Source organism: Coregonus lavaretus (genome assembly GCF_964263955.1).
Source record: "Coregonus lavaretus genome assembly, chromosome: 27".
NCBI classification, from domain to species: Eukaryota; Metazoa; Chordata; class Actinopteri; order Salmoniformes; family Salmonidae; genus Coregonus; species Coregonus lavaretus.
In genome coordinates, this window is record NC_140014.1 from 33830095 (window position 1) to 33845772 (window position 15678).

Genomic DNA, 15678 nt, shown 5'->3' on the forward strand with positions numbered 1-15678 from the left:
AGAGATGCCGTCCTAGCAATACCTTCTGTTTTAGCCTGGACCCTAGAATTACATTCTCCTCTAGTGGAATGTCAAGTACACAATACCTGCCACTGCCATGCATCCCCAGTACACCCTGTCCATCGTTAGTTTGAGTCAGAACATTCCTGTTCTGTAAGGTTCTTTGAGATGCGTCAAAGAAAGCTTCCCCCCTACAGAATGACAGCGTGAGTGCAGGGGCCTAGGTATTGTATAAGGCAGCACTGAATGTGTGGGGGGCTTAAGAATGAATAGTCCATGGTTGCTAGATGTTGTGTGGTGCAACGCCTTTTTCTGCTCTGACAGTTGGCCGGATGATTGGTACCCCCACGGCAGCCCGGCGCTCTGTTAGTACACACACACACACACACACACACACTGCCCAGAGGATGGATGCTGCCTCTGCATTGTGGGTGTGACCTTTGCCTTGTGAGCACGGCTCAGTGGGAACCACACAGGTCAGCTTGCCTCTCTCCTTCTTCTCTCGCTCCCTCCTTCCTCCTATCCCTCCTTCCTCCTGTCCCTCCTTCCTCCTATCCCTCCTTTCTCCTATCCCCTCTTCCTCCTATCCCCCTTCCTCCTATCCCTCCATCCTCCTATCCCTCCTTCCTCCTATCCCCCCTTCCTCCTATCCCCCCTTTCTCCTATCCCCCCTTCCTCCTATCCCCTCCTTCCTCCTATCCCCTTCATCCTCTCCCTCCTGCCTCCTATCCCTCCTTCCTCATATCCCTCTTCATCCTATCCCTCCTTCATCCTATCCCTCCTTCCTCCTATCCCTCTGTGAGATGCACTACATTAAAATGTGTAAGTGTTCTCTATCCCTCTCTTTCTCTCTTCATCTCTCTCTCTGCACTCTGTTCTCTGATTGGTCAGTCACACCCTTGTTCTAGACTAGTCTTCCTCCCTATTGATCCTTCTGATGTATTGATGAAGAGGGATTCATTGTGTAAAGGTAGAGGTAAGACATCCTCATCCTCTGTGCCAGTGTTGATTTACCTTCCTGTCTCTGGCTGTATCTGAGCCACAATGAAGGGACTATTTGGATGCGTCCCAAATCTCACCCTACTCCTTATATAGGAAAAGGCTCTGATCTCACCAAAAGTAGGGTGCTATTTGGGACTTCCCTTTTAAGTCTGTTTTAAGCCAGAAGCAGTAAGAAAATATCCTTTGCCCGCTGTGAAACCATAGAAATGAAGGAAGATTATATTTTTGCGACATGACAAGATAAAAACAATCTAGGGACTCATTGTGCTTTCAATGGCGGTACTTTTGAGTGACAGTTTTGGCAATTAACGGTATGTGGGTCTGTGCCTGCCTGTAGTACCCGACAGGGAAGAATAATAACAGTCTATCTAATGTGGAAGAAGTCGCTTTTGTATCATTTAAAAATATGTTACTTTGATGGTGTTACTATGGAAACTGTGTGTGTGTGTTTTATTTGCGTCAAAAGTGGGCAAGTCCAGCAGTGTCGACGCCATTGAGTTCACAGTCGGTAACACACGATGGATTGGAAACCCTACACTATGAAAATAGTTAATTAGAAGCACACACACACAGACAAGAAGTGGGAAAGGCAGTACCTCTATGGACCCCTCTCTCAGATCCTCGCAGTCCGCTCATTATCGGCTCCATCCCTGCCTGTGTAAATACAGCTCTCAGCTCCAATATAAGGCAGATTTGATTTTATGCCCATTACCGCTCATACGAAACTGAAATGTAAACAATGAGACTCACTGTACAGAAAAAGGGCGGAAAGTTAATTTAATATTTAATTGTTCATATACTAATAACAGCCGAATACTATTGGAAATAGTAGCGTGCATACCAGAGTCTCAGCCAAGCATGGCCTATAATAGGACAGCCAGCCTCATTGTCCTCAGAATGACCCTATGGGCTTTCCCCTCCTTCCAAAGCAGGACTCACTCTCCTCAACCGGTCAATGCAATTGAAGTCTTTGATAGTGATGCGGCAATAGCATTACGTAGGCTACTTGGATGCTGTCCTATGTGTGAGTCATGTTATTGGTGCTGTGCTACCACTCTGGCCCTCTTCTCCAAACACTTCTCCAGGCCAGATGGAAGGAAGGAAGGAAGGCTGGCTCTCCTCGCCCACTTTCCCAATGGAGGAGCTGACCAAGCTCAGCGGGGACTTTCTGATTATAATAACATCATTGCAACCATTATTTTCTTTCAGGGAAGGCCAACATCATCAAGAGGTCTCTGGTGATCCCTCTGGGCTTAGAGAGCTGGTCACTGCAGCATTGGCGAAGCACAGCGACACAAAGCACCAAGGTATAAAAGGAGGTGGTCACCAGCCAGGCCTCCCATCATTCTCTGGGGTTACTGAGTGACCCAGCTCAGCTGTAAAACGAGCCAATGATATGCTTCAGGACCTGGGACAACTCAAGACAGAGATGCAGACCCTGCTGCAAGTGAAATGGACTCACTGAGAGGAACAATCAACAAATATCAATCTTATCAATAATACTGTATACAGTGATTGTCCCTCCACTTTTTATAGCCTCCTTGAATAACCTCTACTGGTAGCAATATAATGAGAACAGAAGTGGTCTGAGAACAGAGCCTTGAGGAACTCCGAACTACTGTCAAACTGTTTTATTTTCCCCTAGAAGATAATTAAGGTCAAGAGAAAATCTGTCAACTGTCGTAGGGCCTCACAATTATTTTCCCATTACACCAGTTCTGTGTGGCCTTTTCCATTTACTTTCCTTTTGTATTGTAATGCACCAAGTCTATAAGCTGCTATTGCTGGCGCTGCTCAGTTTCCCCTAAATCTATTATTGGTATATTGGAGACATTCAGACTGGAGAATGAGATTATCCCTCTACCCACATATTGCTCTGAACAACGAGAGGCGCACACACACACACACACACACACACACACACACACAGAGCCGTCAGGACGTTTCCTGTTTCCCTAAGTGGGCCAATGTCATCCTCTCGACTGTGTTTAGCTTTGGGAATGTGCTAATCTAATTGGTGCCTTTACCACTGATGAAATCAAGCCAAGACACAAGTGTGTCTGGTATTTCAATGACGAAGACTGCAATTTGAGATTGTTTCTACCCCCTCTCCTCTCCTCTCCCCCTTCTCTCCCCTTAATAAATTACAACACTTCTTCATCCTTACCCAATGAATGCGTTGCCAATGCCGCCCGACGCCTGTTCCCATCTATAATTCTCTGACCTGTTGCCGCACCAACCAGGCATTGAGTTTCCGAGCACGCCTTTGCCGCTGCTGAAAAATTCCATCAGCTTAGAATAATGTAGCACATGGCAGATAAGACATTAGCATATAATTGAAGATGCAGGGTGTGAATGCTCTGGCCTGCCGCTTTCTATCTGTCTGTTTGCCGGCTGCAGGAATAGGAAGGAGTGCATCTCTCTCTCTCTCTCTCTCTCTGCCATCAGAGTCGGCAGTGACACCCAGGTCCCCTCACTGTGTGTCTGGATTACATTGAATGCCTGTCATTATCACACTGTGAGACCAGGGCAGTTTTAGTGCTGCAGTTCATAATAGTAGGGTTTAGTGGCAGGCATGATAATTGAATGGTCATCATGCTCTCACATGGCCAGGTGGTCATACTATATAGCGTGTGTAAATGCTTGGTGATGATTGAAATGTATGAGTCCAGCGTTTCTGTGTCCTACAAATGATCGAATTTGGCCTCTTACAACCAGATCAGATCCTCTAATATGATTTTGGGTAGGAAAAAGGTCCAACCAACACTGCTTTGTGTCAGTCGGTCGGCACTCAGATTCCTCTGTCCTTCTCATCCAGCCTCGTGCTGCCTTTCCTGCTGCAAAGAGCACAGAGACCGTCAGAGAGACGGCATCAGCCAAGACCAGCAACACCACAAGCAGCAGCAGCAGCAAGCACCCCCCTCCTCCTCCCTGCGTCTCCATGGTAGGTTTCCATAGCAACCCCTGCCTGCCTCTGCAGTGCCAGCTTTACGAGGTAGGGAGGTTTTCCTCCCTACATTCTGTGTTGTACGGTCTGTGTTGCTATCCATCCATCCATAGCAAGCCACCGCCGAGCAGCAGACAGACACAATGCTACCATTGTATCCCTGCAATTTCAGCTGTGCTCTCATTTTATGGACAGAAACCGATAAATCAGTGCTTTTGTTATCTCTTTTTTACAAATGGACCAAAGGAGAAAGAGGAGAAAGCACAGTGGCTACAGAGAGAAAGAGAAATGATGACCATTGTCACGTTGGTTGGTAGCCGACCGTCCTGTGCTATCTTATTGGTGTGCTGTATACTATACTCAATTCGATGAAGCTGATTGACATGTATTCTGATTAACGCTAGAATCCTTAGTTGCTACATCCATCTTTGGACTACATGCATGATTCTTGAAGAATATAGCTTAAAAATGCCCCATGAGCTTAGTTCAACTGTCGTACCCCATCAGAACCCAAAATATAAGCTTGTTTTACTACAATGTTTGTAAACAATGTAAATGTTAACAAACACTGTGTGTATATATACATATATATATAGCCTCAAAATATGTTTAAAACTAGAATGTTTATATCGTGAATAAATTAATCAGTCCTTGCATCCATAGCTCTGTCGATGCATTTTAGAGTGGTTACATTTCTCCAGGCCCATCCCTCAGCTTTTTACCAAAACAGAGGCAGGGTGTCGCTTTGTTATTGTTTCAATTAAGGATTCTAGCTTTAAGAGTTTGGTCATCCTGGTATTGTCACAATGCCTGTTCTGTAAAGGTTCTGGGATTTACTTGGCAACATGGAAATTACTACTTCCATACCGTAACTTGCCAGACTATTTCAGTTGCCACATGAATTTCAGACATAATGACTGAGTTGCTGTCAGCAGCACAGATGTGAAAAGCAAGGACGAACCTCATCCCATTACTGCAGTGCACGGCTGCTGTGAAAATGCAATATCCACAGAAACGAACGAGACAAATATCTCCCTCACACACAAAATTAGTTTATTGGTGTCTGATAAGTGTAAACTGTTTTTGATATTTCATTATTTGCGACAGCAACTTCAGAAAGCGCCAGGCACTGCACGAGGCTGAAACAAAATACCCTCGGCTAGCTAAGGATGGCAGGCAGGCAGGCTGTCGTCTGTTCCTCCCCACGCAGCCAGACAGGGCAGCCAGGCGCACTGATGGATTTATATAATATATATACGAGACGAGAACGAGATCAGGGGAGGATGAAAGAAACAGCTGTGCCTGCCTGCTTGCCTGCCTGCCTGCCTGCCTGCCTGCCTGCCTGCTTGCCTGCCTGCATGGGCGGGGGAAGAAAGAATGCTTCGTGATGGGTGGAGAGCGAGAGAGAAAACATAGAGGGAACAGAATGAAACAGAACAGATAGCCTGGCTAACATCCTCTCCTGCTGCCGTCTGTCATTCTATAGTGACAGTTATTAAAGCCAGAATCAAACTTGAGTATAATGGTTTCTTTCAAACAGTTCTCCTAGATCCTGTTATACCCAATATTTTACTCCTCTTATGCATCTGATGGTTTTGACAATAGCTAAGCCCAGCCAGCAAATGTTGAAATGGAACCAACCAAAGCCATATATTTGGGTTTTTGTGTATTTAGAATGTAATCTAGATATGTATTTAAATGTAGATATTTATTCCTAAATATGTGTCTCTGTGTGGAACTGTGAAAGTGTCATCTAAAGCTGTTATTTCTCCCCCCCAACAGTCTCAGGAAGCGGTGGCCATGGTCCTCCCTCCCACCAGGCTGACCCCCACCCTCCTCCAGCCGTGCCACTCCTTTTTTGAGGATGCTGAGAGGGTCCTCCGGCAGGTCCAACGACACAAGAAAACACTGGAGGAGAACCTGGAGGCCATGCTGAGGGCTAGAGATGGAGAGACCCTGCACTCCCAGTTAGAGGATCTCTCCTGCAACAGGTAACACACACTGTCTGGAGCCATGATCTAGGTCAGGGTTGGAAAACGTACCTCTCACTCACACACACTCATGTGTTGGCACAGGATCAAAGATCAATGTTATGGCCATTTCTCCACTTTATGAACATATGTCATGATAATAATGATTACTAATTTAATTAATAGCACCTTTCTCTCACTCAAAGCAGTTGAAATGTTTATGAGGTAACTCCCCTCCTCCACCAGTATGTAACACCACCAATGTGAGGATGGCAACAATTCTACAGCACTACAGCATGTTCATTTCAGCAAATCTATTCCTGGAGAAACTTGCTCAATTTGAATAAATACCCTTGCAACATTTTGGGTTGTTGTTGTGAAGTGGAAAATGTGCAGAGGGCAAAATGGGAGAATTCAAGTCAGTGACTGCCTGCGCTGAACTGCATCTCTCCTGTTGATTGACAGCTGGCCTCGGAGCACACTGGAGGCAGCAGAGGGCTAAGCCAAATGGAACAATCACTGTGACAGGCAGCTGTCAGTGGGGAGGGGAGGACGGGTGCATCCCAAATGATAGCCTATCCCCTATATAGTGCATGGGCCCTGATGAAAAATAGTGCACTCTTTAAGGAATATGGTGCCATTTGGGACGCAGCCGACTGCTGCCCTGCCAACTCTCAGCCTCTCAGCACAAACCAATAAATTAAATGTGAGATGTGCTGAAGTGACTGACTGGGTGCTCTGAGGCCTCTTCCTTGGCCCAGCCTCTGGAACTCAACTGCACCTTGCATAAATAGACACAGTGTTCTGGAGAGCAGTGAGCATCTACACCGCAGCTGATGTAAGGACAGCTCAGGGCTTCCAGTCTACTTCTATCCCTCTTCTCAGTGAGTCTACTTGAGAGACAGTGAGCATCCTGGAGGTTTTACCCAGAGCAATAGTACATCGTTAACCGGAAGGGAATGGCACACAGATCCATGTCATTCTTTCCCTGACCCTTTTATGTCTGCAGTTCATTTACATTTCAGTCATTTAGCAGACACTCTTGAACATTTTTTTAACCCTTATTTTACCAGGTAAGTTAACTGAGAACACATTCTCATTTACAGCAATGACCTGGGGAATAGTTACAGGGGAGAGGAGGATGAATTGAAAGCTGGGGATGATTAGGTTGCCATGATGGTATGAGGGCCAGATTGGGAATTTAGCCAGGACATGGGGGTTTACTCCCCTACTCTTACGATAAGTGCCATGGGATCTTTAGTGACCACAGAGAGTCAGGACACCAAATTAACGTCCCATCTGAAAGACGGCCCTGATTCTTTGAAGATACTCTACAGAGAGTCATTGCATTGACTGATTATTGTTTTTCTTCCTTGTCAGCGTTAGTATCCAGTTGGCCGACCTGCCACATTGTTTCTATCTGGAGAATTGACCAGGGAGAGCTTATGTGAAAGCATGGAGAGACCGTTGATTAATCCTGTCATTGTAAAACTCAGGAGATGTCCTGCTTGGTTGTTTGTGTGTTTGTTTACTGCCCTTCAAACAAGCATAAAGAAGGTCAAATCACTTCCTCAGATAAAAGAGAGAGGTTCTTTGACGTAAATACCCACTATCTGAAGCGTTGCATTCATCTTATGGAGTGGCAGCGGAGCGGGGCGATGCCTTTTCCTGCCTGGAGATTCAGTGTGACATTAAGAAGGTTCCCACTGGGTGAGATTGCCTAATGGCTTGTGATGGAGCACCCAAAGCTGAGCTCACTGTCGCTCCCGCTCTCTAATTCTCCTCCCGCTCTCTTATTCTCCTCCCGCTCTCTAATTCTCCTCCCGCTCTCTAATTCTCCTCCCGCTCTCTAATTCTCCTCCCGCTCTCTAATTCTCCTCCCGCTCTCCAATTCTCCTCCCGCTCTCCAATTCTCCTCCCGCTCTCCAATTCTCTTCCCGCTCTCCAATTCTCCTCCCGCTCTCCAATTCTCCCCCCGCTCTCGCTCCTTCTTTCGCAATCTCTCTCTCGCTCTCGCTCTCGCTCTCTCTTTCTCTCTCTCGCTCTCTCTCTCTCTCTCTCTCTCTGGGTGCTTCAGGAAGAGTAGTCTGCAGCATAACAATACTAAGTATCTCTCTGGATGAAAGGTTAACTCTTTACAGCCCCTCATAATATAACAGGAGTTTTTAAATGATCTTCTAATCATAGAAATATAACTTAATTCCCTCCCGTACTGAAGAAGCTACATTACACCAGAGAAATATCATTACTAGAGGGGACAAAGCTTCTCAGATTACGACAATTAACTTGACTGAGTCGCACTCAATACGACCGATGTGGTATTCTAATTCTGTGGATTATACATGGTGTGAATGATAAGTCTGTCCATAGAACGGGCAAAGAGAGGAACCATAGAATTCCAACATAAAGCAAAGCACAGAGAACAGGTTATTAAGATGGTATCATCACATACCCAACCACACAACACACATCGCTACGGTATGATGCTTTGCTGATTTTTACGTCGACTCAGTGGGACACTACTCCCTCCACCTCATATGTCAGCTTATTTGCTAATTGTCTCCAAAATGGCAGCCGGCCGCAATCAGCTCTGAGCTAATGTCAGAGCATGAAAACACAAACACACTGATTGATGCAGCTAACTCCCCCCCCCCCCCCCCCCCCCACACATAATAATAGTTTTGATATTTTCCGTTTTTGAAAAGGTCACGGGACGGGTATGGGGCTGCCAGATGCTCAGGTAAGAAGAAGTTAACTGTAGTGGATGGCTTGATGCTTACATCACCCTCACATGTGACTGGATGGTTGGTTGGTTGATGGATTCAGTCATTTGTATTGCATGACATTGCAAAACGAGGCAGGGGTGTGACTTAATGCGTGCCATCCATTTCCACACAACATATCAATGAAGCCATTTGCAAACAAAAATGTGCCTCCATCTCAATCCCTGCGTGACAGTTTGTGCTCTGTTTACTTGTATTATATCTCTGTTTACTTGTATTATATCTCACCAGATGGGTTCAGTGAGAACACACTTGGACGGGCGTCCTGGCCCTGGTCCACACCGTCTCTGTCTGGGGCTTGTCTGTCCGGGACGTCTGTCTGTCTGGGGCTTGTCTGTCCGGGACGTCTGTCTGTCTGGGGCTTGTCTGTCTGGGATGTCTGTCTGTCTGGGGCTTGTCTGTCTGGGATGTCTGTCTGTCTGGGGCTTGTCTGTCTGGGACGTCTGTCTGTCTGGGGCTTGTCTGTCTGGGACGTCTGTCTGTCTGGGGCTTGTCTGTCCGGGACGTCTGTCTGTCTGGGGCTTGTCTGTCTGGGATGTCTGTCTGTCTGGGGCTTGTCTGTCTGGGACGTCTGTCTGTCTGGGGCTTGTCTGTCTGGGACGTCTGTCTGTCTGGGGCTTGTCTGTCTGGGACGTCTGTCTGTCTGGGGCTTGTCTGTCTGGGACGTCTGTCTGTCTGGGGTCTTGGGCGGCAGGTAGCCTAGTGCTTAAGAGTGTTGGGCCAGTAAACAAAAGGTCGCCGTTTGGAATTCCCGAGCCGACTAAGTGAAAAATCTGTCAATGTGCCCTTGAGCAAGGCACTTAACCCTAATTGCATCTGTAAGTCGCCCTGGATAAGAGCTAAATGACTAAAATGTAAATGTCTGTCTGCAGTATCTCTGTTTCTACGGTTGGTGGATTACTTTCACCATTCCATGACTCTTTTGTTGTTCTTCGAAAACTATTTTCTATTCGATTTATTCTCTTCACATTCCTCTGATTTTTTTTGTTTGACTTCTTCAATGTTTTGCTGCCTGACAAATGTTGTCCTGGCTTAAAGATGAATCCTGATTTCCCCTGTCTGTAAATTGGAAGCAGACAGTCAGTCGTCCACAACCCTTGGCAGTTGGCACAGACAGTTGTTTGAATTTTTCAAATAAATAATGTCCAGGCAGGGGTTCAGGCAGCCTTGTCTGTTGTAGTTTCTGTGTTGAGTTACGGACTAGTTGAATGCTCTCCCTGTTAGACCTCATAGGCAGTGACACACTGTTTCTGTTTTTCATATTCCAGAGAATTTCCTGAGGCTGTTCCAATGGGGATATTATGCCTGCAGACATGCCATTTCCTACTATCTGTAGGAATCGTTGTTGATTGACTGTATGATTCCCAGGCCTTCACTTTCAGCTATCATTTACATTTGTTTTACATTTCATCTTGTGAAGACGCCTATTATAGCAGCAGTAGATAGGCTTGTCCATGATCACAAGCCTATCACAACAAAACTATAATCAAGGTGTTGTTATGCCACCATAATGGGAGTCTTTCAACATTGTAGAATAATAATACAGATGTGTTTTTCACAGCAAGTAGTTTATTGAAGGTCACATGCTGCACTGATGACACTGAAGTGTCTGGAAGCAGCACCTGATTAAGTAGATCAATCCCAGATCACACACTGACACAGAATCAGAGACACACCAGGGCTTGGAGCTAACGCAACCATGGAGGGTAGCTTCATCTGCAATAAGGTTTGGTCCTGTGTGTGTGACTCTAAGCTCCTTCTCCTCTACCCTCTCCTCTCCCTCTTCTTTCCTCTCCCTCTCCTCTCCCTCTCCTCTCTTCTCTCTTCTCCTCTACCCTCTCCTCTCTTCTCCTCTACCCTCTCCTCTACCCGCCCCTCCTCTACACTCCCACTCCAGCCAGCTGCTCACCTCACAGCAGAGACGAGATCTCTCGTTCTCACGCTTCAGGATCTGAGAGGGAAATGGAGACAGTATTTTTCTGCCCAGCGACAGAGACTCTCCCCTTTGTATCCAAATGAGGAGCTACCTGTCTCCCTGCCTGCCTGACACACACAGTTGCGTACACACACACACACACACACACACACACACACACACACACACACACAGAGACCGCACACACACACAGCAGCCCTGGTGGGCTTTCCTCACTGAGCTGGGACGCATCTGTCAAGCCTCAGTAGCCTCTCTCTCTTATTCCTTATTCTGTCCTGATAGCTGGCTGTGCTTTTGGCATGGTGCTACAGTGCCTTCAGAAAGTATTCCCTTGACCTTTTCCACATTTTGTTGTGTTACAGCATGAATTTTTAATTGTCACTGGCCTACACACAATAACCCCATAATGTAAAAGTGGAATTATGTTTTTCGAATGTTTTACAAATTAATAAAAAATGAAAAGCTGAAATGTCTTGAGTCAATAAGTATTCAACCCCTTTTGTTATGGTAAGCCTAAATAAGTTCAGGAGTAAAACAACTTGCTTAACAAGTCACATAATACGTTTCATGGACTCAGTGTGTGCAATAATAGTGCTTAACATGATTTTTGAATGACTACCTCATCTCTGTACCCCACACATACAATTATCTGTAAGGTCCCTCAGTCGAGCAGTGGATTTCAAACACAGATTTAACCACAAAGACCAGGGAGGTTTCCCAATGCCTCGAAAAGAAGGGCACCTGTTGGTAGATGGGTAAAAAAATAAAATACACTTTGGATGGTGTGTCAATACATCCAGTCACTACAAAGTTACAGGCATCCTTCCTAACTCAGTTGCCGGAGAGGAAGGAAATCGCTCAGGGATTTCACCATGAGGCCAATGGTGACTTTAAAACAGTGACAGAGTTTAATGGCTGTGATGGGAGAAAACTGAGGATGGATCAACAACATTGTAGTTACTCTACAATACTAACCTAATTGACAGAGTGAAAAGAAGGAAGCCTGTACAGAATAAAAAATATTCTAAAACCAGCGTCCTGTTTGCAATAAGGCACTAAAAGTAAATCCTAGAGTAAAACCTGGTATTTATAAAACCTGGTTCTGTCCTTTGACAGCTCTTTGGTCTTGGCCATAGTGGAGTTTGGAGTGTGACTGTTTGAGGTTGTGGACAGGTGTCTTTTATACTGATAACAAGTTCAAACAGGTGCCATTAATACAGGTAACGAGTGGAGGACAGAGGAGCCTCTTAAAGAAGAAGTTACAGGTCTGTGAGAGCCAGAAATCTTGCTTGTTTGTAGGTGACCAAATACTTATTTTCCACCATAATTTGCAAATAAATTCATTAAAAATCCTACAATGTGATTTTCTGAATATTTTTTCTCAATTTGTCTGTCATAGTTGACGTGTACCTATGATGAAAATTACAGGCCTCTCTCATCTTTTTAAGTGGGAGAACTTGCACAATTGGTGGCTGACTAAATACTTTTTTCCCCCACTGTATTGACACAGGGGGTTGAATACTTATCTAATGAAGATATATTCGTATTTCTTTTTTGTAATTTTTTTACAAATGTTAGAATTTTTCTTCCACTTTGACATTACAAAGTATTTTGTGTAGATCGTTGACAAAAAATTATATTTGAATACATTTGAATCCCACTTTGTAACACAACAAAATGTGGAAAAAGGAGAGGAGAGAGTGGGAACTGCGTAACGTAGTATACCTTCTGATTGTATTGCTCCGGTCAACTGTTATAATGAAACATACTAAATAGTCTTGTTAGATCTTCCCATATGAGTTAACACTAAAGTACTGTGTCATATGAGTTGACGTTGATATGATTGAGTGTCCTGGGAAGAGCAAGGATGTGTGATTTATGTTATGTGGTGGGGAAGGGGGATGTGTACGTTCTGTTGGTAAGTAGGGAGGTTGGCTGCAGCTCCAGCATGCGAAAGCCTCCATGTCTTCCTCTGTTACAGGGACACCACAGAGAATGTCAGGATTAAGAAGACAGTGGATGCATGGATCAACACCCTGAGTAAGGATATCCAGGTGAGTCGGTCAGAAGGTCACCTTAAGTAATTTCAGTTGGTTTGTTCCAACTGCCATTTTGTTTTTTGTCCTGTTGGATCAGCATATAGTATGCAACATTTATGTCCAATTTAATAATGCTAGATCAAAGCATCTTATGACAACCCATAGGAACCCAGACAACCCATGACAACCCAGAGGAAGGCCTTCAAAATTGTCAAAGACTCCAGCCACCCTAGTCATAGACTGTTCTCTCTGCTACCACATGGCAAGCGGTACCGGAGTGCCAAGTCTAGGTCCAAAAGACTTCGCAACAGCTTCTACCCCCAAGCCATAAGACTCCTGAACAGCTAATCATGGCTACCCAGACTATTTGCACTGCCCCCCCACCCCATCCTTTTTACGCTGCTGCTACTCTGTTAATTATTTATGCATAGTCACTTTAACTCTACCCACATGTACATATTACCTCAACTACCTCAACTAGCTGGTGCCCCCGCACATTGACTCTGCAACGGTACCCCCCTGTATATATATCCTCCCTACTGTTACTTTATTTTACTTCTGCTCTTTTTTTCTCAACACTTTTTTTTTTGTTGTTTTATTTTTACTTTTTTTTTGTTAAAAATAAATGCACTGTTGGTTAAGGGCTGTAAGTAAGCATTTCACTGTAATGTCTGCACCTGTTGTATTCGGCGCATGTGACCAATAAAATTTGATTTGATTTGATTTTACATTCTATTGATATTATTGTTAGTAGTATGCCAGAGTTGTATGTGATCCAGAAAACTAGCTAAGTGTAACAGATTCTTAAAGTCAAGTATTTTAACATATTTTCAACCCTCTGTCCTCTCAGAGATCTAAAGATTCCATGCAATTTGGTTTGGATGCTCAGTGATGTTTAATAGTAAATATCTCAGCCTCAAAAGCCTGGAGGGACTGAGTTCAGCCGCCCTTTTTATAGGCTTTGCAGCAGAGAGAGAATTCCAACTTCTCTTTTTTTGCTTGTTTAGAAAATGGTGTCCTGGCACAGCTGAGGATTGACTCAAACATGGAGTTGATGGTAGGTTCACAATTTCACCGTGGTAGAAGAAGAGTAATGCTCCATTCAAATTAGAGTGAATTTGAGCATTAGAGGCTGCTGGCTGTGCCATTTATTTAACGGGAGACTTTGCAGCAACATGATCAGCTGAATGTCCCCAGGCTTTCAGGTCCACAAGTCCAAATATCTACAATTCATCTGCTGAAACTGAAGACATTTGTTCCAATTAAAGCCATGTTATGCCTCCCAAATTGCACTCTATTCCCTATATAATGCACTTATTTTGACCAGAGCTCTATGGGCCCTGGTCAATAGTAGTGCACTATTAAGGGAATAAGGTACAATTTTGGACGCTGTGTTGGTCACTGTCTCCAGCTGGATAAAAACACTGTCTGTTGTCTATTAGTTGTTTCTGCCTCTATTGCATCCAAATCCATTTTCTTTGTGTATGTGAGGTTGTTTTAGTTTTAGCTGAAGAAGACGATGACCATTTCTGACAATTGACTATCCAGTATCTATCTACAAGCCATCCGACTGCTGAGCACTTGAACTGGACTGACCTCTTGCTCTGATTCTCCGCACCTTAGCACACATGCACTCACTCATGCACACATCCACACAGACATATACACACACACAGACATTCATGATACACACACATCACAACTGCTGCTACCAGACTCTTATTATACTGCTCAGTTTATACCCGTCCCCCCTTCCCCAATACGCGTGTAAATATTGGAATATAAATTGTGCCTACCTGTATTATACTTATGCAAAACAATATATATATATTTTACTGAGCCGTTTGCTTTATGTTCGTATTCTTATCTTTTATTATGTCTTATTGTTGTTGCATTGTCGAGAAGGACCCTGCAAGTAAGCATTTCGTTGGACGATGCATACCATGCGTATCTTGTACATACGACTAATAAAGCTTGAAACTTGAAACTATCCCGAGATATCCACTAAATGCTGTCCTCAAATAAATATGCCATTGCTTGTTTTGTTTTTTTGCAGGCCGATATTTCAATAGAATACTTTGTTGCTCAGACGACAGCTAAAGACAAAGTGAAAGAGTCTGCTGTCGTGTTGCCCCAGAAAGACAGAGGGACCAATGAGGACAACACCACCTCCAGGCTTAAAGATGTGAAGACCATGATGCAGGATGTAAACCCTCTGTCAGAGAGCAGCCAGAGGACAGGCGGAAAGCACTGAGGAGCTGAACAACAAGCACAAACACACCGCTGGCCCCAATGTGAGACTGATACCATCTCTACCTCAATAGGTGGTGAGCAATATGCTAGCACTGAACATACACTCTGTTCTCTAGATAGTGCACTACTTTAGACTTGGGCCTATAGGGCTCTGGTCAAAAGTGGTGCACTATATAGAGAATAGGGTGCCATTTTGGATGCAGACGATGACAGCACTGAACATACACCCCCTTCAGTATAGAGCACTGAACATACAACCCCTTCACTTCACTCAATCATCAACACACAATTAGCAGGGTGACATCATAGCCCGTATCTGTACTGTCTCTTTGAACAGAACTTTTGTCGCTGCTTTCTTTCTAAAACCCTGTATTTACTTACGTAATATATTTCTGCTTTTAGTGTTGAATGACTTATCGACGGTACTCAAACAACAAAGTGGTCACACCACTCTGTCGTGTACCTTGCTAATCTTCCCATCTGGATGCAAACACAGTGTTTCTGAAGCGTCCGCCGAGGCTATTTAACTAAATGAGGTTTTCTAACTGGCCATATGTTTCCTCCAACATTGGTTAGCTATAAATAAAAAGCACAAAACCTAAACCTGACAAAGGACAAGCCTGCTTATCTCCAAGCTGCATAGCTTTTTTGCTTACTGGCCGACTTCGTTGCCATGAGCCCAAGAACAACATACAGAAGAACCTAGCAACCAGTACAGTGCTTAGTTTGGTTTACCCCTAAGTCAGGT

The 15678-nt window shown here is 44.5% G+C and overlaps 1 pseudogene across 1 annotated transcript in view; it reads left to right on the forward strand.

The window, feature by feature from the left end:
* The window catches only part of LOC311102977 (protein TALPID3-like), a 120246-nt pseudogene that overhangs the window by 48551 nt on the left and 56017 nt on the right, over positions 1–15678 (forward strand). The window contains exons 3-7 of the transcript in view: positions 2212–2449; positions 3821–3997; positions 5732–5940; positions 12620–12692; positions 14734–14984. The product of the transcript in view is annotated as a protein TALPID3-like (transcript). The remainder of the gene's footprint in view (positions 1–2211; positions 2450–3820; positions 3998–5731; positions 5941–12619; positions 12693–14733; positions 14985–15678) is intronic.